The sequence below is a fragment of the Perognathus longimembris genome, chromosome 28 (genome assembly GCF_023159225.1).
Source record: "Perognathus longimembris pacificus isolate PPM17 chromosome 28, ASM2315922v1, whole genome shotgun sequence".
NCBI classification, from domain to species: domain Eukaryota; kingdom Metazoa; phylum Chordata; class Mammalia; order Rodentia; family Heteromyidae; genus Perognathus; species Perognathus longimembris.
In genome coordinates, this window is record NC_063188.1 from 75,353,581 (window position 1) to 75,376,748 (window position 23,168).

General features: G+C 44.9%; 2 long non-coding RNA genes across 4 annotated transcripts in view; both read right to left on the reverse strand.

The window, feature by feature from the left end:
* Positions 1-3,073: 3,073 nt before the first annotated feature.
* Positions 3,074-15,769, reverse strand: LOC125343248. 3 transcript variants are annotated; one of them, XR_007209288.1, is made up of 5 exons: positions 15,491-15,769; positions 14,830-14,892; positions 12,275-12,460; positions 4,567-4,712; positions 3,074-3,366 (listed from the first exon to the last, which is right to left on the reverse strand). It is a non-coding gene; the product is annotated as an uncharacterized LOC125343248 (long non-coding RNA). The 3 variants fall into 3 exon arrangements; XR_007209290.1 differs by lacking the exon at positions 14,830-14,892 and having other exon boundaries at positions 15,491-15,766; XR_007209289.1 differs by lacking the exons at positions 12,275-12,460; positions 14,830-14,892; positions 15,491-15,769 and adding an exon at positions 7,953-8,649.
* A 744-nt stretch (positions 15,770-16,513) lies between these two features.
* Positions 16,514-23,168, reverse strand: part of LOC125343252 — a 9,348-nt gene continuing 2,693 nt past the window's right edge. Inside the window, exons 2-4 of the long non-coding RNA XR_007209293.1 lie at positions 22,252-22,258; positions 16,739-16,740; positions 16,514-16,527 (exon numbers count right to left, since the gene is read on the reverse strand). This is a non-coding gene — a long non-coding RNA (uncharacterized LOC125343252). The remainder of the gene's footprint in view (positions 16,528-16,738; positions 16,741-22,251; positions 22,259-23,168) is intronic.

Consider the following 23,168-nt stretch of genomic DNA (forward strand, 5'->3'; position numbering starts at 1 on the left):
GGATAGTGAAGGACAAATAAGTACACCTGGACATGATTAATTAAACAGCACTCTAAGCGTCCATAGAGTGACAACAGAGGATATTAATAGGAGATGATCACAATAGCTCAACAGCGATGTATATATGACCCTATAAAATAGTGCTTATTAAAATCAACTCCAAGGAATGGAAACAAGATGTTTTATACTGTAGTGTTTACAATTTTTTGCTTTGGTCCCTATTTATTTATTCCCTATTTATTCCCTATTGTCACTGTTTTTCATTTCTGTACCATTTGTATTGTATATAAGTTTATCTGATATGGGGAGGGGAAGGAGAATCACAGAAATGGTGGGACAAAGGGTGAACCAATTCAGCAGTGATACTCACTCAACACTATGTTGGACATGAACTATACAACTTGGAGAAGAGGGGTTGGGTGGGGAAAACCTGGGAGAAAATGAAGGAGAGGGTAACATTATTCAAAAAGAAATGTACTCATTACCTGATTTATGTAACTCTAAATTCTCTGTATATCAACTTTACAACTAAATTTAAATTTTAAAAAAGTAAATTAACCATGTGCTAGTGGCTAAAGCATATAATCCTAGCTCTTTAGGAGGCTGAGAATTGAGAATTGGGGTTTGAAGTCAGGCGGGGCAGGCAAGAACTTTAGACTCTTAACTCCAATTACCTATCAGAAAATACAAGCTGTGGCTTAAGTAGTTGAGTGCTAGCCATTAGCAAAAAGCTCAACGAGGAGCTAGGCCTAGTGACTCCAGCCTATAACCATAGCTACTCAGAAGGCTGAGGTTGATTCTCAGGGTTCAAAGCCAGCCTGGACAGGAAAGTCTGTGAGACTCTTATCTACAATAAAACACCAGAAAGCAGATGTAAAGCTGTGGCTCCAATGGTAAAGTGCTAGTCTTGAGCAAAAAAAGCTCAGAGATAGTGCCCAGCCTCTGAATTCCAGCCCAAGGACCAGCACAAACTACAAAAGGAGCAGGGACCCCACCAAGGCCACTGGCATGGAAAAAAAAAGTCAATTAACTTAACCTTAGCACCTAGAACTAGTCCATTCTTCTAAAGATAAAATAAAGATAATAATAAAACAAAGACATGCATAAGTGAGAAAAGAAACAAAGTGTCCAGAAGGGATATGTATATGACAAGGAGACAATGTAGGTTTAGTAAGTAAAGATTCAATTTTAGGATTACACCAAGAAAACAACTGTAAATGATATTTTTGGAGCTGGGGACATGCTATGCGAGTGCTCTACCACTGAGCTAACTCCCTGGTTCCATAGCTTGCTTTTATGCATAAACGTATCATGTCCACAAACGGCTAAGGAGAAGAGATGACTGACAGATGTGAGAATAGAAATTATTTCTGGGAAGCAGCCTAAGGAGTGGGCGAGCCACACCTGAGGAAATAAAAATGGGGCCCCTTGACCTCACCGAAGCCCTGCAGGTCTCTAGGTTGCTACTAGGTCCCCTGGAACAGAGCACTGGGGTGTAGGATGGCAGAAGACGACTACTTGGACCCCAGATTCCCCCTCACATGTGCTGACATTAAGTTGGCATGCAAAATGAAGTCAAGGTGAGAAAGGTCATAAGACTGGCTGGCTCCCTGGAGCATGAGAGAGTAAGAGCATTTCTAAGCTATGCATTTTACCGCATGTTATCTATCCACCCATCCATCTATCCATCTATCCATCTATCCATCCATCCATCTATCTATCTATCTATCTATCTATCTATCTATCTATCTATCTATCTATCTATCTATCTATTGGTGGCAGTTCCGAGGCTTGAACTCAGGACTTGGACACTGTCACTGACTTCTTTTGCTCAAGGCTAGCTCTCTATCACTTGAGCAACAGCTCCCCTGTCCACATTTTTGGGGATTATTAATTTCAATTACCCAGGCTGGCTTAAAACCCCCGTCCTCAGATCTCAGCATGCTGAATAGCTAGGATTACAGGCGTGAGCCTCTGCCACCTGGTAGTATGTTCATTTTAATAGAGAAAAATAGACAGGCATGGCATTGCATGCCTGTAATGTTGGCACTGGATAGGCTAGGCAAGAGAATGGTATCTTCAAGCCTTGGTCATGTAAGACCCGCACTCCAAAAGTAAAATAAAGGCTAAAAATGGAAATGGTGTGTGACACATCTACCACGCACTGGACACCTGCCCTGTTGCACATGTATCTCAGCCCTTCAATCTGTAAGTTTTCAACTATTGCAGCTAAAAATTATTAGCAGGTAGGTAAAATACTAAAATGTACAAATGTATGTATTACCATAAACTATTCTACACATGCATGCAGAATGTTGAAATCAGGTAAACCATGCATCTTTTCCTAAGTCACTCATCATGTTTTATTCATTGGGAAAAGGTCCTGGGTATGAATTCAGGACCTCGTGCTTTCCAAGCAGGCATTGAACACTTGACCTGCAAGGTAAGCCCTTCTGCTTTTTCTTGAAAGCGCTTTTGGTTTTCTGCTACCAGTCAGCCTGGACCTCTGTGCTCGTGTTTAAGCTACATGTGCAGTGGGGATGTGAGTTGCGCTCCACCATACACAGAACTGTCTTGGTTGAGCTGTGGGTCTCATAATCATGTTGCCTGGGCTGGACTTAATCGGCAATCTCACTTTAACCAGTAAGCCTCCCACATTTATTAGTTTTAGGGTGATATCTTTCATAAGACTTTCTCCCAGGGTTTTGAAAAGATAACACATTATTGTTATCTATTGTTAATCCCTGTGCAATAGAACCTCTAGACTATTTCTTTGTGTCTCCTCTCACTCGCTTTCTTGGGGAGAAAATACTACCAGGTCCTTCCCTCTGACCTCTGACTTGTACAGGATTTCTAGGAGAATCCTCTCTATCCATGTGCCCTCTCCATCTTTCTTTTTCCATGCCCTCAGTGACAACATGCCTCCCATCCTCTCAAGCAACATGTGCGCCCTCTCTCCTTTCATTTACAGGAGGGAGGCAAGCCAGACTCTCCTATCTGCTGTCCTCCCCAGCCCTGCCCCAACTTCCTCCTTACCCACACTATTGAGATCCTGTGCTCCACCATTCTTACCTGCTACTATAATACCCCTTCCCCTGCAGGAGCAGCCCAGCCTCCCTGCACCAGGCTGCCCAGGCTTCATCCCAGTCTGACATATAGGGGCTTGCCTCAACCAGCTCTCCCCACTTGCTCCTCCACTCTTCTCTCCAGCACAGTCCTTCATTTTGCTTCTCTCCTGGCCAGCTCGTTGAGTAGATGCATTTCAGTCTGTCCCTACAGGATTCTACACACAGTCAATCACCTTCTCACTGTTACAGAGCTGTTTGGTCATCTGAGAGCACACTTGTCAGCAATGTGGTGATGGACCTGGACCACACGCGAACGACTGATTTTAGCTGAGTAAAAATGCAGAGGAGATCATTGGTTAAAATGCTAGAGATCTCTCTCTGCTCTACCAAATCACAGGGGCTACACTGTGAGTCCCAGGAGAGCCTTAGGGCCTGCAGTATGGGGTGAGGAAGAAACTTATTTATATAGTTTGGGTAGTTTTACCGAAGGTCCCAAGCCCTGAAAATGAAACTACTGGCATAAAATTAAAGGAGGGTCTCACAGCCAGCAAGGAGGTACACGGAGCCCACCTGGTAATCCTTAGGACAGTAGAAAAGTTGTGAGGGCTGCTCAAGCCTTCCCAGAGGATGCGTGAGGGTCTCACTGTCAATACTGCTCTGGAAGTTTTATGTAAAAAGCTTAATTTAGATTCATCTAATTAGTACCCATTCATCAGGCACCATACAGAACAGGCCTAAGGATCTCAGGCCTACAGAAATAGGGTGGGTGCAGGGATCAATGAACAGACCTAGCAAGGTTTTGACATCTGCTGATCAGGAGAGTTAGGCTGTAGGCATATGGATTGCAGGAGAAACGGTGAGGTGGAATGGGTGTCACAAGCTTTTAAAGAATTCCATTAACAAGTTTCAGAAATAACTGGTATGAATACATAGGGCTTCTAATTCTGAATTTTGGGACCTTGGTGTAATTAGACATGCCCAGAATGGTTTAGTGGTGGTATTACAAATCTAGGATCAAACTGTTGGTTCACGACCATTTAGCAAATGGGTAAATGAACTGCATGGACAGACAGTAAACAACAGAATTGTAATGGCCAAGAAAAATATAAATAAACGGTTAACATCTTTAGACATACAGGAAATGCATGCCCCAACTACACTGAGATTCTATCTTACTATAAATAGAATGGCTGTTATGGGTGAGGAGGTAGAGGCTAATCTGAAACCCTATTACTGCTAAACAATAACAAAACAAAACAACAACAACAACAAAACTACATGGCAATCCATAAAAAGCCAAACAGTTATTGCTGAGGATAAGGACAAGACAGAGCCTTGTACATTTTAGCTGGAGTGCAAATTAGAATAGCCTTGGCAGAAAGCAGTATGCAGTTTTCTCAAAAAAACTACAAACAGGTACCACATGATCAATATATACTACCCTTGGACATGTATCTGAACACATATAACTCAGCATAGATGGAGAAGAAACACCTACACTTCCATGTTGACAGAGGTATGAGTCACAATAGCCACCATACAGAATCAGGATGAGCATGAAGGGATGAGTGAATTTTCAAAGGGGGTACATACACAAACAGGACTGTCATTCAGCCACCAGAAAGAATGAAATGACCATACTTCCTGGAAAAAAGGGTATGAGTGGAAATCATCACATTAGGAAAAATAACCAAGATGAATCTTTCTACCAATAAGATATAGAAAAGCATGAAATCTATGTAATTTTAATAATTCCATTCAATTCTAATCAAAATTGTCTGAATATGCACCTAGATTTACTTGGATTTGTATACTTTTTTCCTCTATCCATTTACATGTAGTGTTAGGTTTGCATTGTAATGTGTGCATTTAAACTTCTTTTCCAAAGCTCCCAAAACTTCACTGATTCTCTCATATCATCTAATAAAAATTATTCCACAGAATAAATACAAATATCACCTATTCTTTGTCATATGTGGAAAAGAAGGAATGATGAGTGAGAAACTGGGTGGCGTTTTGAGTGAGCGGGACTATTTCAAGCTGGGAACCTGAGGGGCTAGAGAGGCTAAAGCGGGTAAAAAGGGGAGTAATGGGCTGTGGTTATAATCTAAATATGTCACAGGGATGGGGGCAAAAAGGACATTGAAATCCTGTTAATTATTTTTAAATGAAGGGAAGAGAAAACAAAGGATAATACAATGAGTGAATTTGATTAAAGTACATTAAACACGTGAATAGAAATATTAATCCAGCCCCATCCATACCCAGGGCACAAACTGCTAAAGCATCAGGTGGCTCATGGTTGAGGGAGCACTCACAAGAACCCAGAAGCAACTAGAAGACAGATTACTAAGAATCCATCACTATGAAAGCACTGGAAATGGGAAGGGTGCTGTGCAGAGCTCAGCAGAGAGGCCTAGTATCCCGGAACTAATCAAATGCATATGGTATGGTCATACTCATCAACTACCTAATTGTTAGGGCAATGAAAGGCTTTGACAAAGTGAAGCGTGTGGCTCAGTACTGGTACCTAAGGCCCAAGTGTAAACTAGTAGCATGTTGGTGTCCACAATCCTAACTTAACTTATCCTCCATCAGGTTGGACTTTCCTACCTGAGAATAGTCTTCAGTCCCTTTCAGCTAGTGCTCAGCCTTTCTCGGAATGCACCCCACTCATGCTCAGGTAGCTACTATCCCAAGGCCACATTACAAACTGAAACCCAGAGAAGGAAAGAAAGGAGATCGCCACAAATGTTAGAATTCCCGGTCTTTAGCATCTGATAACTTGAGCTCACCCAGGCTGGAAGAAGCTGGCTCTGGGTGGCAATCTCGACATTGCTGACACTGGGTGGCAATCTCACCATTGCTGACACTGGGTGGACCTACGGGCCCCACCTACCAGGCAGAAATATCAAGGGCCATCCCACTGTGCAGAATGTCTCACCCAACAGGTAGGAAGGCCCTAAGTCTCCACCCAGCACTTAGGAAATTCCACACCCCAAGTAGCAAGTGCAAAAAGCCAGCCTACCAGACCGAACGTTCCACCCAAGTCTCCACAGAGCAAGCTAAGGCCAAACCTACTTCCCTACAACTTCCCTCTGGCCAAGTGGGAGGCTCTAAACTCTACCAAGTACACCAGGGTCCCAACCATCAGGTACAAAGTTCCCAAGGCCAGCCCACTAGGTATAACATCCCACCTCTAGAAGCAGCATGTTCCAACAGCTAGTCCAGCGCCTACAACTTCCCACTCCCACCACGTCTGGGAGCTTGAAGCCCGTGACCTGCAAGTAGAATGTTTCATCCACCAAGCAAATGGGGCAAAAGCCAGCCCAGTATGTACAATGACACATCCCTAGACAAAGCATGCCCAAAAGGCCAGTCCACCATGCTCAACTTCCCAACCACCAAGCAGGTGAATCTCAACTCTCCATTCACCCCTGGGAACCTTCCACTCACCAACTAGATCCCCCCAGAGGGCAGCCCTTAGGTACCTTGTCAACCTCACGAGATATCCAAGTGGGAAAGGCCTTCTTGCATGCAGAAAGAAGAACAGACCAAGGAGAAAGCACAAAGCCCAGCCCCTCATACAGGGTCCTTCCCACCAGGGAGATGCTGGAAAGCCATGCCCAGAAAGTACAACCTCACACATCCCCCCAACCAGAACTCCTCCAGAGCCATCCCACTAAGTAGAACCCTCCCACCAGGAGGAGGAGGAATCCAACTCTCCAACCAGCATGGACACTACTCGTGTCACTATTATGTCAACTATTGGTGGCCATCAAAATTACATGGCTTGACTCCTCAGCACTACATAAACAGAAAAACTAGAAGTGGTGCTGTGGCTCAAGTGGTAGAGGGCTAGCCTTGAGCAAAAAGAAGTCAGGGACAGTGCTCAGGCCCTGAGTTCAAGCTCCAGGACTGGTAAAAAAATTACATGAACATATGAACTACTTACACATTATTTACAGAATAGACCATTTATAGTCCAAGACAAAAACAAACTAAAGGAAAAGTAAAAGTGAAGGGATAAGCAAAAGAGGTACCTATAAGGGTCATTTAGTCACAAAGAAGAATGAAACACTGTTAATCGCAGCAAGAAAAAAAAAAAAAAAAAAACATACCAGGGGCTGGGAATATGGCCTAGTGGTAAAGTGCTCGCCTTGTATACATGAAGCCCTGGGTTCGATTCCTCAGCACCACATATATAGAAAAAGCCAGAAGTGGGGCTATGGCTCAAGTGGTAGAGTGCTAGCCTGCAGCAAAAAGAAGCCAGGGACAGTGCTCAGGCTCTGAGTTCAAGCCCCAGGACTGGCAAAAAAACAAAACAAAACAACAACAAAAAAACACGCCAGTGAAAGGTATTAGGTTAAGTGAAATAGGCTAATCACAAGAAACATCTAGGACATGTTTTCTCTCACATGGAGGAGGTAAAAAAGCCAACCCAGAGCCCTGAAGGGGTGACTCAAGTGGCAGAGTACCTGCTTAGCAAGCATCGGACCTCAAGTTAAAGCCCCAGTAACTAGCACAAAAAAAGGAAAGAAAGTCAACCTGACAGTAAAAGGTGATTAGGAATTGGCAAAGCAACTTAGATGCTGAGATGGAAAAGGGTGGGTGGATAGCGGTTGGATTTGAAAAGTGTGCGCTGTACAAAAACCTATAGATATCATACTGAATCTAATATGTACAATTAGTGTGTTAACAAAAATAAATGAGTAAATAAAAGATTTTTTTAACAATTTAACACAGGCACAAGGTGAAGAGCTCTGACATATAGTTAACTGGAGAGGCACAAGGGAGAAGTCGGCTGCCCCCTGGTGGTGTGGACATGGAACAACCACAATTGTCAAATACTATAAGACTACAAGAGAGAAATTTCTTGCTCACCACTTTTGGAGGCCCAGAGTCCAAGATCAAGGTGCTGTTAGATTCAGTGTTGTTACAGAGGTGCTTTAGTGCTTCTAGCTGGTCCTTCACATGGTGGAAGGGATGAGTCGTCTACTTGGGCTTCTTTTATTAGGACACTGAGCGAACTCATAAATGCTCCATAGACTAAGACCAACATCTTCAGGGTTAGGATTAACACAAGAGCTGTGGGAATAAACAGAAACCTTCAGATTCTACTGCTTGAGCCGCAGCTCCACTTCCAACTTTCGTTTGGTAGTCAATTAAATAAGAGCCTCAGAAAATTTCCTGTCCAGACTGGCTTCAAATGAGGATTCTCAGGTGTCAGCCTCCTAAGGACCTAGGATTACAGACATGAGCCAACATTACCCAGCTCCTGAAAGTGTTTTTAAGGCCACCCACTGAGCATTATTCCTCAGTGCAACAAGACTCCACTTCCTTAACCACAAATGTGTTCCTGACTTCTAGCTGGAGGGCTCAGACAATGGTAACACTCTGTTCCTCAAAACAAATGGTGTTTACACGGATATTTCCACCTGGCTATGCATTTATGATTCATGCCCATTCTTTGGATGAATATTATACTTTCATAAACCTTTTATTTCATTTAAAAGGATCAATAGTAGAATAAATGTCCCATGGCAAGGTACCCACGATACTAATAATAGCTGAAATTTTATGAAGAAATCATGTAAAAGATGTGACAGGGCCGGTGCTTGCCTCCTCTACATGAAACCCTAGGTTCAATTCTTCAGCACCACATATATAGCAAAGGCCAGAAGTTACGCTGTGGCTCAAGAGCAAAAAGAAGCCAAGGACAGTGCTCAGGCCCTGAGTTCAAGCCCCAGGACTGGCAAAAAAAAAAGTCTTCAAAAAAAAAAAAGATGTTGTGACACTGAGCATAACACACAAATTTGAAAATCCTAATGTGCTCATGAGATTTTCCTGCATGTTTAGGACACAGAAACGCCAAATACACATTGCTTATCCTTGAGAGGGAGAGGCTTGGAATCAGGTACAAGAACATCTGAATGTTGCAAAGAGAGAGTAAAGCTGGAAGTCTGGAAATTTCTTTTTTGTCTCGAAAGTTGATGTGGAAAAGGTTTCACTGGATGGGCTCATCAGGAGGGACAGAGCCCATAAATGGGATGGGTCGCATTCAACAGGCAGGAATGAGGTGACAGGATTGCAGAGGGTAAGAGCAAACCAACAGGCCAAAAATGGAGGAGAGTCAGAGAGAAATAAGGGTGGAAATTTTCTGCCATACTATGTGGTAACTGAATGACTGGGGCAATTCTACATGGATTGGAACTATGCCACACTCTGCAGGCCACTGTGTTCCCTGAAACCACCTGACCAATTCCTTCACTGTGCTCTAGGCTAGGGAGACCTGAAAATGCCTCTTCACATGGCCAAAGCAGCACAGGTAAAACTACGGTTAGTAGCTAGGAGGTGGTAGCTCACACACCTGTAGTCCTAGCTACTCAGGCGGGGGTGAGATATGAGAATCCTGGTTGGAAGTAAGCTTTGGCAGCAAAGTCTGAGAGACTTTTTTTTTTTTGGTCAGGCATGGGGCTTGAACTCTTAGCCTGGGGGCTGTTCCCGACCTGTTCAGCTCAAGGTTAGTACTCTACCACTTGAGACACAGCACCACTTCCAGTTTCTTGGTCGTTAATCAGAGATAAGAGTCTCAGAGACTTTCTGGCCCAGGATGGCTTTACACTGTGATCCTTACATCTCAGCCTCCGAAGTGGCTAGGAATACAGGCGTGAGCTACAGGCACCAGGCTCTGTGAGACTCTTATCTCCAATTAACCACCAGAAAACCAGAAGTGTAGCTATGGCTCAAAGTGGTAGAGTGGTATTCTGGAGCAAGAAAGCTCAGGGACAGTACCCAGGCCCAGGTTCCAAGCCACACCATATACCAAATAGAAAATAAAACATGCAGGGAGACAATATGGGCACTGATGGGTGATTGAAATGAAATGTTCAAATTCCTTATTACTCCGGTGGTGCCAGGTAATATTCTCAAACTCTGTTGTAGTTTACCAGTAAAATGAATCCCCTTTCCCAGATGAATGCTATATTGTAATAGGAAAGCTCACACAGTGTTTTAAATAGTCCAAAGGAACATAGAGAGTGAGATTCATAATATCGAATTATTACGTAGGGAAAGAAAGCTAAAAACATTACCTACAAAGATCCAGAAATTACATAAAGTGCAACAAGATTTCTTTTTGTCTTCTTGATCTTTGGAACATGGATTTGTACATTGTCCAGCCTGGCCTTGAACTCAAGATCTTCCTGCTTCAGCCTTCTATTTGCTGGGAAGTAAAGCATGTACCCACCACTCCCAGTAATCTTCTTTCTAAATGGAAAAAAAATAACCTGATAAATGCAACCAAATCACCATTACAGAGCAAATTAATTCAAAGGTAGACGCTATAGACTACTCCAATCTGCTAAAGATGAAATAAAGATAACATTAAAATAAAGGGACTCATAAAGAAGGTAGGAAACATAATAAACATTTCCAGAGGGAATACTGCAAAGATGAGAGTACAAAGTGAACTTTCCAACTAGAGACACAAAGGAAATGTGAATGATATGTTTGGTGCTGGGGATGAAACACAAGGCAAGTGTTCTACCATTAAGCTAACTCCCTGGATACATATGTTTTTATGCATCAACTTGCCATGTGGGTCAAGGGATGAAGAGAAGAAATGTCTCGGAGATGAGAAGGTAGAAACCAGTCGTGGAAAGCAGCCCAAGGAGAGAGCAGACAGCCACCTGAGCAAGTGAAAATGTGGATCCTTGGCCTAACAAAAGCCCTGAGGGTTTACAAGGCCTACCAGGTCCACATCCAACCACTGAGGACTTGGATGGCAACAGACGACAAAGTGGACACCACACCCTCTTGACATGTGCTGTCATTAATATGCAAGCAGCTTCAAGCTATGGTGACCATGGACAGAACAGTGGTTGGCTGGAACACCAGAGAATGAGAATGCTTCTGCACCCTGAGGTCGTCACTTAGGAGCACATTACTTTACGGAATGCTGCTTTTACTTTAGGCATATCACTATACTACAGCATGTAACTTTTCATGGAGGAAAATAGACGGCTGTGGTAGTGAATGCCTGGAATCCCAAAACTGAACTACCAGGACAGGAGGATGGTGTCCTCAAGGCCAGCCCAGGTTACATAATAAGACCCAGTCTCAAAAGGGGAAATAAAGGTAAACGAATGTGAAAGCAGTGTGTTGCTTTCATTTTCACCAACCACAAGCTAAGCATCTGCCTTGTGTTGTACATTCATCTCACCTCTTCAGTCTGTAGGATTTCAGCTACTAAAGCTAAAATGATTAACAGATGAATACTAAAGTGAACATATTTATTGGTTACCATAGTGTATTTCATATGTATATACGGTGAGTGTGTAATGTGCAAGACAGGTGAAACAAGCATATGTTCCTAAGCCATTAATCATTCTTTTAAATCGGGACAGGATATTGGGTAGGAATTGGGGCCTTATGCTCCCCAGACATGCACCCTTGAGCTTTTTTGTTTTGCTTTGTTTTGCTTTTTTGGTTGTTGAAAGAGTCTCTTTCCCAGGTCAAGCTAGATCACTATCCTAATAATTATGTTTCATGTATAGCGGGGATGAGAGCTATGCTCCACCATACATAGAACTGTCTTGATTTCCAGGGGGTGGGAATGTCTCACAACCGATTTGCCTGGGCTGTCTAAAACTTCTATTACAAGTTCAGCCTCCCATTACTGTTATCTATAGTTAATCCCCGTGCAACAGAATCTCTAAGCCATTCCTTTGTATCCCTTCTCACTTGCTTTCTCTGGGAGAAAATATTATTAGGTCTTTACACTCCAGACTCCTACTTCATATAGGATTTCTAAGGGACTCCTCTCTATCCATTCACCCACGCCTCCTCTCTTCTTCCATGCCCACAGCATGCCTTCCGTCCCCTCCTCATTAGCCATACACATTCCTCCCTCCGCTCATGCTTCAGCCTGCAGCACTCCTCTCAAGCAACACCCGTGTCCCCTTCCTTTCAATCCCAGAAGGGAGGCAGGCCACACTCTCCCATCTGATGTCATCCCCAGTCCTGCCCCAACTTCTCCTTCCCCTAGAACTACTGAGATGTTGCCTTCCACCTTTTTACTTGCTATTATCATAACCCTCCTGAACTCCAGCAGCCCAGCCTTCCTACCACCAGGATGCCCAGGCTGGAACCCATTCTGACATGCAAGGGCCTTCCTCAACCTGCTCTCCCCAATTCCAACTCACCTCTTCTCTCCAGTGGAGTCCCTCATTCTGGGTTTTTCCAGGCCTGCACCACTCACCGAGCAGATGCATTTCAGGTTGTCCTATGGGGTTCTAGGCTCAGCAGTCTCCTTCTCACTGCTACAGTGCTGTTTGGTCACGTCAGAGCAGAACTGGCTTGAAGGTTTCCAGGACCACATTTCTCAAAGCCTATAAGAGATCAAAGTTATTCCAGTACTGTTTTAAGGGTTTTAGCTGAATAAGAAAGCAAATAAGACCACTGGTTAAAATGATGGATGTCTATCACTGCTCTACCAAAATCCCTGGAGAGGCTTTGGGCCAAGGATATGAGGTGAGGGGGAATCTTTTTGATATAGTTTGGTAGTTTGGCCTAAGGACCTAAAGCCTGAAAGTAAGACAACTGGCACAAAAGTTGGATAGGGTCTCACAGCCAGCACAGGAGGTACATGGAGCCCACCTGGTATTCATTAGAACAGCAGAAACATTCTGAGGGGGCAGCTCAAGCCATCCCAGAGGATGGGGGAAGCAGTCTCCATGTCAGTACTACTCTGGATGTTTTATCTAAAAAGCTTAAATTAGATAGTTATATAACTAGTAGCCATTCTCCAACAGAATAGGACACAGGCCTAAGAATTTCAGGTCTACAGACAGGACAAGCACCGGGATTAAAAGTACAGACCTAGCAAGCAGAGTTTGGGGGCTGATCAGTGGTAGTATAGTCATGTGGATTTCACAAGGCAGGATTAGAAAAATTGGGTATGGACACTGTTGAAAGGACTTACCTAAAAATGCCAGGATGTAATTCATATAATCTGGATTAACAATGCTATGGTAGTGTTATTGCAAACCTGGGGTCAAAGGGCTGGTTAAAGTCCAGTGATGGACTGTACATGGACTGTACCGGTAGAAACTTGTCAACAAAAGAATTACAAATGACCAAGACAAATATGAAGAAATTCTCAACATCCACAGACAACCAGGAAATGTAAATCCAAACTACACTCAGATTCCATCACACCACACACACACAGTGACTGGGCACTTGGATCAAGTAGTAGAGGCTTAAACTCAATTGCAGTACTAACAAAAACCAAAAGCAACCTAATATGGGGCCAGATGCAAGTGGCTCATCCCTGTAATCCTAGCTACTCAGGAGGCTGACATCTGGGGACCTCAGTTCAAACAAACTGGGCAGGAAGGTCAGTGAGACTCTTTATCATTCACCACCAAAAGAAGTTGTAAGTGGAGCTGTGGCTCAAGTGGTATAGCAATAACCTAGAGGGGGGAAAAAAAAAACACTCAGAAATAGAGCCTGGACCCCAAGTCAAGCCCCAGGACCATCAAAACAAACTAACAAAAACAGCTAGAATAGGTATTCACAAAACCAAAAACAAACAATTGTTGCTTAGGATAAAGACATGAGAGTAGCCCTTGAACACTATCATTGGGAATGTAAATCCGTGCAGCTGTGATAGTAATCAGTATGGAAGTCGTTAGAAAACTTCAACTAGAACTACCATATGGTCCATCTGTACTATCCTTGGACACATAGCTGAAGACATATAACTAAGCACACAATGGAAATACCCAGACTTCCATGTTTATAGCAGCACGAATCAGAGCTTTTTCTGTTTATGTGGTACTGAGGAATCGAACCCAGGGCTTCATGTATGCTAGGCAAACACTCTTGCCACTTAGCCACATTCCCAGCCCTCTTCATTATTTTTAAATGGAGAGAAGATATAAGAAAGAAAATATAACCAGTGAATTTGATCAAAGTACATTAGACACATGCGTGGTAATATTACAAGGAAATCCTTTGGTATAATTACGTTATTGCTAATTAAAGGAAGGTTGGGAAAAGGGTGTTTGAGATACAGAAAGGCCTTGGTAAGGCCTTTTGGAAGTCTTAGCTAAGAAAATAAGATAAATTAAGACTAATTGGGGAAGGGGAGAGAGTCTGTGCTAGCCTGTGCATCCCAGATGACTGGGTGAGGCGAAATCACTATTTAGATTGGTATGTGGGGCATTAGGTATTCTAAGCGCCATAAAATGATGTAAGTTGCTTAATTCCAGGAAGGTTCAGGCACTGCTCCAGCCCTGCGTGTGACAGGAGCGTGGAGGGGCCAATGTACTGTGGCCTGAAGGTAAGAGGATACAGATCTATGATTTCTGTTGTTCTTGTCCTTGTGGACAACCAGGGCAGAAACTACTAAAGCATCTCAGGCCGGTCATGGGTGAGGGAACACTCACAAGGCCCCGGGAGCTCGTCCAGGACAGCTTACTCACAATCCAACGCTGTGGAGGCGCGGGGAATGGGAAGGGTGCTGTGCAGAGGTCAGCAGAGAGGCCCCGTATCCTAAAATAGTCCATGTCGCATCCCCGAAGACCGATCACACGCAAATGGTTGCAGTACTCACCTACTACCTAATTGTTAGAGCTTGGAAAGGCTCTGAGAAACGTGAAGCACTTGGCCCAGTGCTGGCACTCAAGTCCCAAATGTTAAGCGTTACCGTGCCGGTGGCCACAATCCTAACCTGGGCTCCATCCCCTTGAACCTGCGAAGCCTTTGCTGGCTTTCCGCGTGGCCTCAGCCTCGCTCGCCGCGCGGCGCACTCCCACTGAAGCGCAGCGGCCACACTCGGGGCCTCGTTACCAAGCAGCAAACGGAGACCCCGGGAGGGCAGGAAAGATGAACGCAGAGGTTGCAGGTCCCGGCCTTCGGCACCCGACATCTGAACTCAGCCAGGATGGGAGAAGCTGCCTCTGGCTGGCAACCGCACACAGCCATGGCTGGGAGGCGACGGAACGCAAAGAAGTGCGCGCGGGGAAGCATCACGCTCTGAACCCGTGCGCCTCCTCGGGCACCACCCTCCGACTCAGGACCACCCGCAAGCACAAACCACCCTCCCTGCCGCCCCACCTACAACGCTCCAGCTCCACGCGCAAAGCAACGGGAAGCCCTGCCCCAGAGGGAGCGAGGGCGCACACCAAGAACGAAGCGCTCAACAGCAAATCAGCTTACAACTCCTCCCACCTAGGAGGAGGGCCCCAGTCTCTCCCAGCACGTAAGGGTCACACGCAGCAGGTCCGGAAGGCCAGCCCCCACTGTGGAATGTCTCAACCAACCTGCAGGGGGGCCCTAAGTCCCCACGCAGCACTTAAACATCGCACATCACAACTATCCGGCACGCCCACCGCACATAGCTTCCCTCTTACCTGGCGGGCAGGCCGCAGTCTCCACAGACCACACTGAGGCCCAACCCACAGAATAAAATGAGCCACGGGCCAGCCTACTAGCTGCAACTTCCCTCTTGCTAAGTGGCAACCTCTAAGCCGCGCACCCCCAGGGTACAATGCACCGGAAAGCCAGCCCACTACGTCCCAGTCCCGCCCCTGCAAGGAGCAACATCGAACAACTTCCCCGGCAACCTATCAGTACCCCGAAGTCCCAGGCACCTGCGAGTTGAAAGTCCCACCCACCAAGCTCACCCTGCCAAAGATTGTCACACTAAGAACCTTGAACCGCCCCTAGAGCTAGCATGCTCAAAAGGCCAGCCCACCGTGTGCATCTTCCCACCCACCAAGGAGTTAAACCCTAAGTCTCCACCCACTAGCCCAAGATGCACCCACCCACCTAAGACAAGTGCCAAAGGCCAGCCCACTACGTACCTCGTCCCGCCCCTGCACGTACAAGCAGGGAAGGTCAGCCCACCATGTACAACGTCCCTCCCACCAAGTGGGTGGACCTCAAGTCTCCACCCACCAAGCTGAAAACTCCAAATGCCAGCCCATCTGGTGCTTTGTCCATCCCACAGGATACAGAGGCTGGAAAGACTCGCCTTGCACTTAGAAAGGCAGAAGCGAACTACAAAGCCCAAAGGCCAGCTGTGAGGAAACAAGGTCCTTTCCACCAGGGAGAGGCTGGAATGCCACGCCCAGCAAGGAAACCTCCCAGACCCCAAACACAACACCCCCAAAGTCTGCCCACTATGTAGAACCCTCCCACTATGTAGAGCCCACTATGTAATTTCCCGCCCAGCAGATACACTACCCAAAGTCTCTGCAGGTTCAAAGTCCCACCCACCAACATTAAGAGAAGATGGACTGAGCTGGGCACTGGTGGCTCGTGCCTTGAGGCTGAGATCTGAGGATCGTTGTTCTTGTTTGACAATGTGTACCATGCATGCCCTGACCACTTCCCACCAAGAAAGAGCAAGAGGCATTTCTGAGGGATTGAGGACCGAAACTGATCACTTAGCCTCCAGAACAGGCTATTTAACTCTTTCTCGCTATAATAGAGGGAAAGAGGCCCAATCTTAACCCAGTGTTATTGATACCATTTTCGTTTTAATAAACAAACGTGTGGAATCGATCCAATTTGGGGGGCACCTTTCTGCAGTATTCAGAGGTCTTAATTCTTAGGGTAAGTGGCCCTAATAAGGCCCTGAGTTTCTGTAATTCCACTACTTGCCACCAGGGGGAGAGCATAGGAGTGATCATTTTGAACTGAGTCTGGAAGCTCTTCACAGCAAAGCCCATGAGTAGGCATTTAGCCATTTGATCCAGAGGCTTAAGAGAGCATATTAAGCAGCAACAACTGTACCTTTTCTTAATTGCCAAGTCCATCCTTTGGGGACACTACCGGACTTTCAAAATACTAGTCTACTTTAGGTCACTGAGTCCTGTCATTGCTCTGATCCCCACTGAAAAATAAAAAATATACAAGTGTGTCAAAAATGCTTTGATGAAGACCTGCATACGGTGGAGATGAGGAGTGTGTCTGCTAGAATACAATCATTCTGTTTGTAGGACCTTGTCTGGTATGTGACTCGGAGTCACTTTGCCTCTGAGTTGTAAATGTATTCTCCTAAATTAATATAGCTATATCCACTGTAGGCTAATTGTCCATGGTCATCTGTCAGTGAGAGCTTGATTACTAAGGGTTGAGAAGACCTATGAGTCAGCTTTGGTCATGTCCAGCGAGGAGGCTGGCACTGATCTAATGGCAAATCTTAGTTTCTGATGAAATCGCAAAGCAGGTTTCCAGGTCCTGTTGGCAATGATGGTTTGATCCGAGGGATACTTTAATTATCCATTGAGGGAATGGCTAAAGGCATAGTGTTCTTTCTTAAAGATGAAGTCAAATGACCTTGACTCATTTTGCACTGAATACAACATCGTAGCCAGGCCTCGAACTGCATATTCAGATCTAGAAGACACTAGAGAGCGTGGATTTAAATGAAACTCATGTTCATGGTTACTTTTAACGTCATTGATAAAGGCACCCACGTCTAGACGAGGTGCTCTCACAAAGGAAATAACCTGCCTCTTTAGTAAGATGCATTCCTTATAAGCAGTGTCTTTGATGAGATGGCAAGAGTCAGTATTCTTTGCCTATGTAAGATCCTTGTGACAAGACATACTGTTTTGTATTGTCCTTTAGCTACTAGTGGCGATATTTTCAGCTGATCTAGGAAGAGAAGGTTGAGTAGTTTCCACAGATGAGTGCAACCACTCTTTTATCCGCAAGTGGCAAAACACAGCAGTGCCCTTGTGTAGCATTTTTCATTGGCAGTGTGCCCAAGTCGTTTGAAAGCCTATTATAAGGCATAAAACATGCTAAGCCATAAAAATACATGTCATTCCTACATGGGCAAGTGGGATCCAGCAGTGTCCTGTTAGGCATGCTCAGTTCTGCTCTTAACTCTACAGGAGGTTTGGTACGGAGATTGTACCCATCCTGTACCATGGCAGCCAACAGGTGAAGTTCATCCCCTCTTAGGTGGAAATCAGTCCCCGAAAGATACAGTCTATACAACCAGGCAGTTCTTTGTTAGCTTCCATACCTTGCTTGGTGATTACACAGGGGCCAGGGCCTTGGGGGAAAGGTTGCTCTCTTCGTCCCAGCCAGAAGTAGATCTCTATATTTTGCGCCCTTTTCCCTTTTGTCTCTTTTACATTCTGTGTCATGAATGGCAACAGAGAGGCCAAATTGCCCAGTCCCTATGACAGTGGCACTGTGCCATCTTTTCCATTGGAGTGCACCAGTCGTCCACTCTGCAGGACTCTCCTCCACCCTGGGTTTCTCCAGATCTGGGGCTCCTACCGGCTCTCCTTATTCATGGATGGAACACTTGCTCACCAGGAAAATTCTCACATTTACCTATCATTCTAGTCTTTTCACACTTGTCTTTAGTCACTTGAATTCACACATTATTAGGCTTAGCTCAAGCACAGACATATTGATATCCCCTAGGGGATGCACAGAAAGTGAGGAGGTCGACAACAGCATAACAGAGTATCAGGTGGGGCGGGCGGGGGGGTGGGGGGATGGAGGCACATCTTCAAGAAAAGAATCAGGAAGAGGATACCTATGTAGGCATTGCACACACACGTACACACCCACACACACTGCATGTAGGAATGCTGACTCGGTGTATTATCTGTTTGTTTGGTGGTTCATTTGCTATTTAGGGTCTCCATAGATAAAACCATCGCCAGACTTCAGCCTATCTCAAATCCTCAAGCCAGCTACTGCAAACTTGTTCAAACAAGCAGTTTCTAATGTCCTCTAGAATGGTTCAGCATTATTGTGGAGGCACACATTCCCCTCCTTCTGCATTTTATATCCTGTTACTTTTAGGAATCAATAGGATAAAGGACTTTTCTTGGGAAACTTTCATAAGTGCACGCAGTGTGCTTTGAACAACATCACTTTTCCTTCCTATACCCTATCTCCCATTCTCCTCGCCCTCTTTTCAAACAGTGTTTAGAGGTTTTCGCTGGACCATGTTCATACATACCTAATTAGTGCACTCTTCACCATGTCACCCTCTCCCATCCTTTCCCTGGTTCTCTCTCTCTCTCTCTCTCTCTCTCTCTCTCTCTCTCTCTCTCTCTCTCTACCACATTTGCCCTCCAATTTACCATTCATGCCTCGATTCAGAGTTATTTTCATTTTACACCTAGATTCCACAAGTGAATAAAACCACATCATATATGGCTTTTTGTGCGTGGCTTATTTCCCCTGTTTTTATATTGAGGTGCATAGACCTTGCATGATCTAGTGTCTACCCCTTTGGGGATCCTGGTGGTGGCTGAGCTCCTCCACTGGGTAACTCACTGCTCTGTGCACACAAGTCGTTTCTGTTGGTGTGGATTCTCTAAAATGCTGGTGTTATGCCTCATGCAGGTCAATTGGGAACAGGCAGAGACTGTAAAAAGTAGCTTTGCAGTAGTTCCGTCATGAACAATGGCATGCCAAACTGAGAGACATTCGAAATGTTGGGTAGTAATATCTATGGCTATCCAGATCTGTTTCCAGTTGACTGGGTAGCATCCCTGCTGATCTGGGGTTCATCTCCCATAATCCCACCTTCATCACCACTTGTGGGGACTGATTAAAGAGACAGACCTGACCACAAGATGGCAGCATCGCATAATGAAGTTAATTGGGGCGGGGGCTTTGAAGGCAAGCTGGAGAGGAATATGTCTTTCACAAAGGAAGCCCTTCTTTGCTGGACTCTGGTGGCTCAAGCCTATCATCCTAGCTATTCAGGAGGCTGGAATCAGCACATTGTGGTTCGAAGCCAGCCCAAGCAGGAAAATCCCTGAGACTCTTGTCTCCAGTTAATCACCTAAAAACCAGAACTGGAGAGGTGGCTCAGTGCTAGAGGAATAGCCTTGAGCAAAAGGGCTCAGGGCCAGTGCCCAGACCAAGAGGTTCAGCCCCAAGACTAACCAACACAGACAACCAACAAAGAATCCCTATCAGTGCCACTGTAGGAGACCACTGCCCAGCAGAGGAAGAGTTTAAGATATTCTCCGGGGAGAGATTGTAGGAAAGGGAGAAGGCCATCTGACTGCGTCACTAAGAGAAATGTATACTTTCTTGACTATTGTCAGTCAGGCCCCATTGGCTGAGACCCAGAAGCATTTGTGGGGAATCTGTGGGGAAGTCAGAATGTTAAACTCCCCAACATTTCTGTGGCCCTGTCCTCATAGGGCAGTGACATTTCAGAAGGCCCAGGCTTAGCTCAGTTTTGTAGGAGCTATTTTAATTTAATGAGTATGCCTCTGTTGCCAATGTTATAGGCATCTTTCTCAATTTCCAAGAGCATCTTAGCAATCCTGACCCATAGGGGAACTGAGTCAAGGCCATTCTGGGTGAAACAGCTCATCCCCAAGAGGGGAAATCTGGCCATCAGTTTCATTGAAGGCATGAGTTTTTTATTTGTTTGTTTCATTTAAGTAGCAATGGGATGCCTTAGCTATGGCTAAGGGAAAGCAGACAACCTCTAAATGGCTGTAAATACGCCGGCTTGGGATATGTTGAAGACCACTGCATTTATAAAAGTTTGAGTTTGGTGTTGGTGAGTTTTGAGAAAACGGTCATACCCCTATGTAAAGAATTAAGACATAGGGGCCACTGGACCGAATCCATTTTTATCCACTGCTATAACAATATGTCACATAATAAGACAGTAATTAATCTCACTGCTATTGTCTAAGATGAAATATATTCAAATAGAACTGGTATTGAAGACTGAGCTCAACCTTTAAGGCATACGACATAACCAATCTGCTGAGTATATACGTAAGGAAAATGAAAATAATGTTCACCCAAAGTCATGAAAATCATAGTTGCTCCATTTGTAGGAATCAAAAACCAGAAGTGATGTAAATAAGCATAACAACGTACAAAAGCAAAAAATGAACTCCTGAAGGAAGAAAGAGCATAAGTGAGTCTCAAAATAGTTATGCTGAGTAAAAGAATTGCAATAGGGTTCCCTTTGTAGGAAACTGTAGACAACATAAATTAAGTGAGCTTTCATGATCAGTGTACGCCTAGTGGTAGGGACAGGGCTGAGGAGTGAGGCAAGGAGGACAAAATGGAAAAGAAAACTTCTGGAGCTGAGGAAAATGATGAAAACTTGGCTCACTATGTTATGGGCCAAGGACTGCACACGTACAGGCTTTTTCAGTTTTTCTTTAATTGTAGAAATACTAACACAAGATTTCATTCAAAGAATTCTCAGACGAATTCAGTAAAGCCTGCGAAATCTTTTGTATTGTGTCCTGCAGTTAGAGTTTCTTTCAATAGTAGTTCTTACACTACAAAGCTTCAAGATGGAATTTTTTCTTTGTTTCCTCTGATAATGTTTGTTTGTTTTTTGGTTGTTGTTAGTCATGGGGCCTGAAATCAGGCCTGCACACTGTCCCTGAGCTCTTTTACTCAAGGCTGATCCTCCTCTGCTTTGAGCCACCACTGCTCTATTTCTGGTTTTCTGATGGTTAATTGGAGGTAAGTGTCTCATAGGCTTTCCTGCTTGGGCTGGCACTGAACCAAGATTTTCAGACCTCATCCTCCTCAGTAGCCAGGAGTAGAGGGGGCAGCCACCAGTTCCTGGCTTCTTCTTTATTGTTAATGTGTCTTTTCACATTCAGTCATACTTTCACAAGAGTTTTCCACGTTCTCTAAATGTGACTATTACCAGTGACAGTCACATGTGGGATCTGTGGTTCACATTCATGTCTTGGAGCCTGTGTGATTCACAGCCAAACCATTCCTGTATCACAAATCTGGCATTTACGGAAGCCTATGTTTTAGCTCCTGCTGGTGAGAAAACAAAACCTCCACGAGCAGTTAATCCAAAGACCATGTACAGCATGAGTGGAGGACCAATTAAAGGTACTGACTGACACTATTCCTTTATGAAATGATCCAATGAATTCCAATCCACAGTTCTTCTCTTTCCCACCACTTCATCATTGTTTGTGTTGCATTCAAAGTTCTTATATCTCAGGACACCTTTGTAGAAGCAAAGTATTTCATTTGGGGAGGGGGGATTTGACATGTGTAGGGCAGTTGTTGGATGGGACCTTGAGAGATCTTGTTGGCCTGGGTCTGGAGAATTATGGAGAAGCTTAGGAAGAAAAGTGAGCCATGCGAATCCCCTGGATTCTAGATCAGTAACCTTCCATCTGCACACCTGGGATACATGATGGGAAAACCAGCAAAAGGAAAATGCCTTTCCTTTGAACAGGTACCTTGCACACGGCTTTTTATACCCGGGCTTGCTGCTCAGCGGAGTGTGAGTGCACATATCACCTGGAAAGGAAGCTAGAGGCAAAGTTCAAGGGAGGTTGTTCGAACGATGTTAAAGGTCCTAGGGACCACCTGCAATGGATCCCTGAGGATGAAGTGAGGCTGAGAGCAAATGCCCAGACACTAAAGATAAGTGTACACATGAACTGGTTTCTATGTTACACGGGGCTCAAGGATGAAAGGTATTGAAATGTAGGATGGGCATTTCTGAGAAATTAATCCAAATGCACAGCAGGCAGATGGCTGATATTGTCCTCAGTCATGGAAGACTGGACCTTGGGTCCAGAGAACTTCCCCACACAACAAACAGTTGTGACAGACCATTGCAGTCACTTGCTCTACTGACAGACGAGTGAATTTTCCCATGGAAGGGTTAGATCATCAAGTTGGCCCCAGAAAGATGCTCCTCAGAACAAATCCCACAGGAAGGGACTGCAGAGAGGAACAACTTTGTGTGAGCTTGAGTGTGTGTGTGTGTGTGTGTGTGTGTGAGCATTTAGGTGTGTCTGTTTGTGTATTGGTGCTACAGGTGAACTAATGGCTGGGTTAATGTCGCTGAGCTTCATTTGCTCAAGTCTAGGCCTCTACCACTTGAGCCACAGCCCACTTCTTGATATTTGCTTGGTTAATTGCAGATATGAGTCTCACAGACTTCCCTGCCCAGACTGGATTCGAACCATCATCTTCAGATCTCAGCTTCCTGAGTATGTGGTAATACAGGCATGAGCCACCAGCACCTAGTGGAACAGCTCTTTCAGACCTCTTCTGAGCCTGTCAGAAGATGGC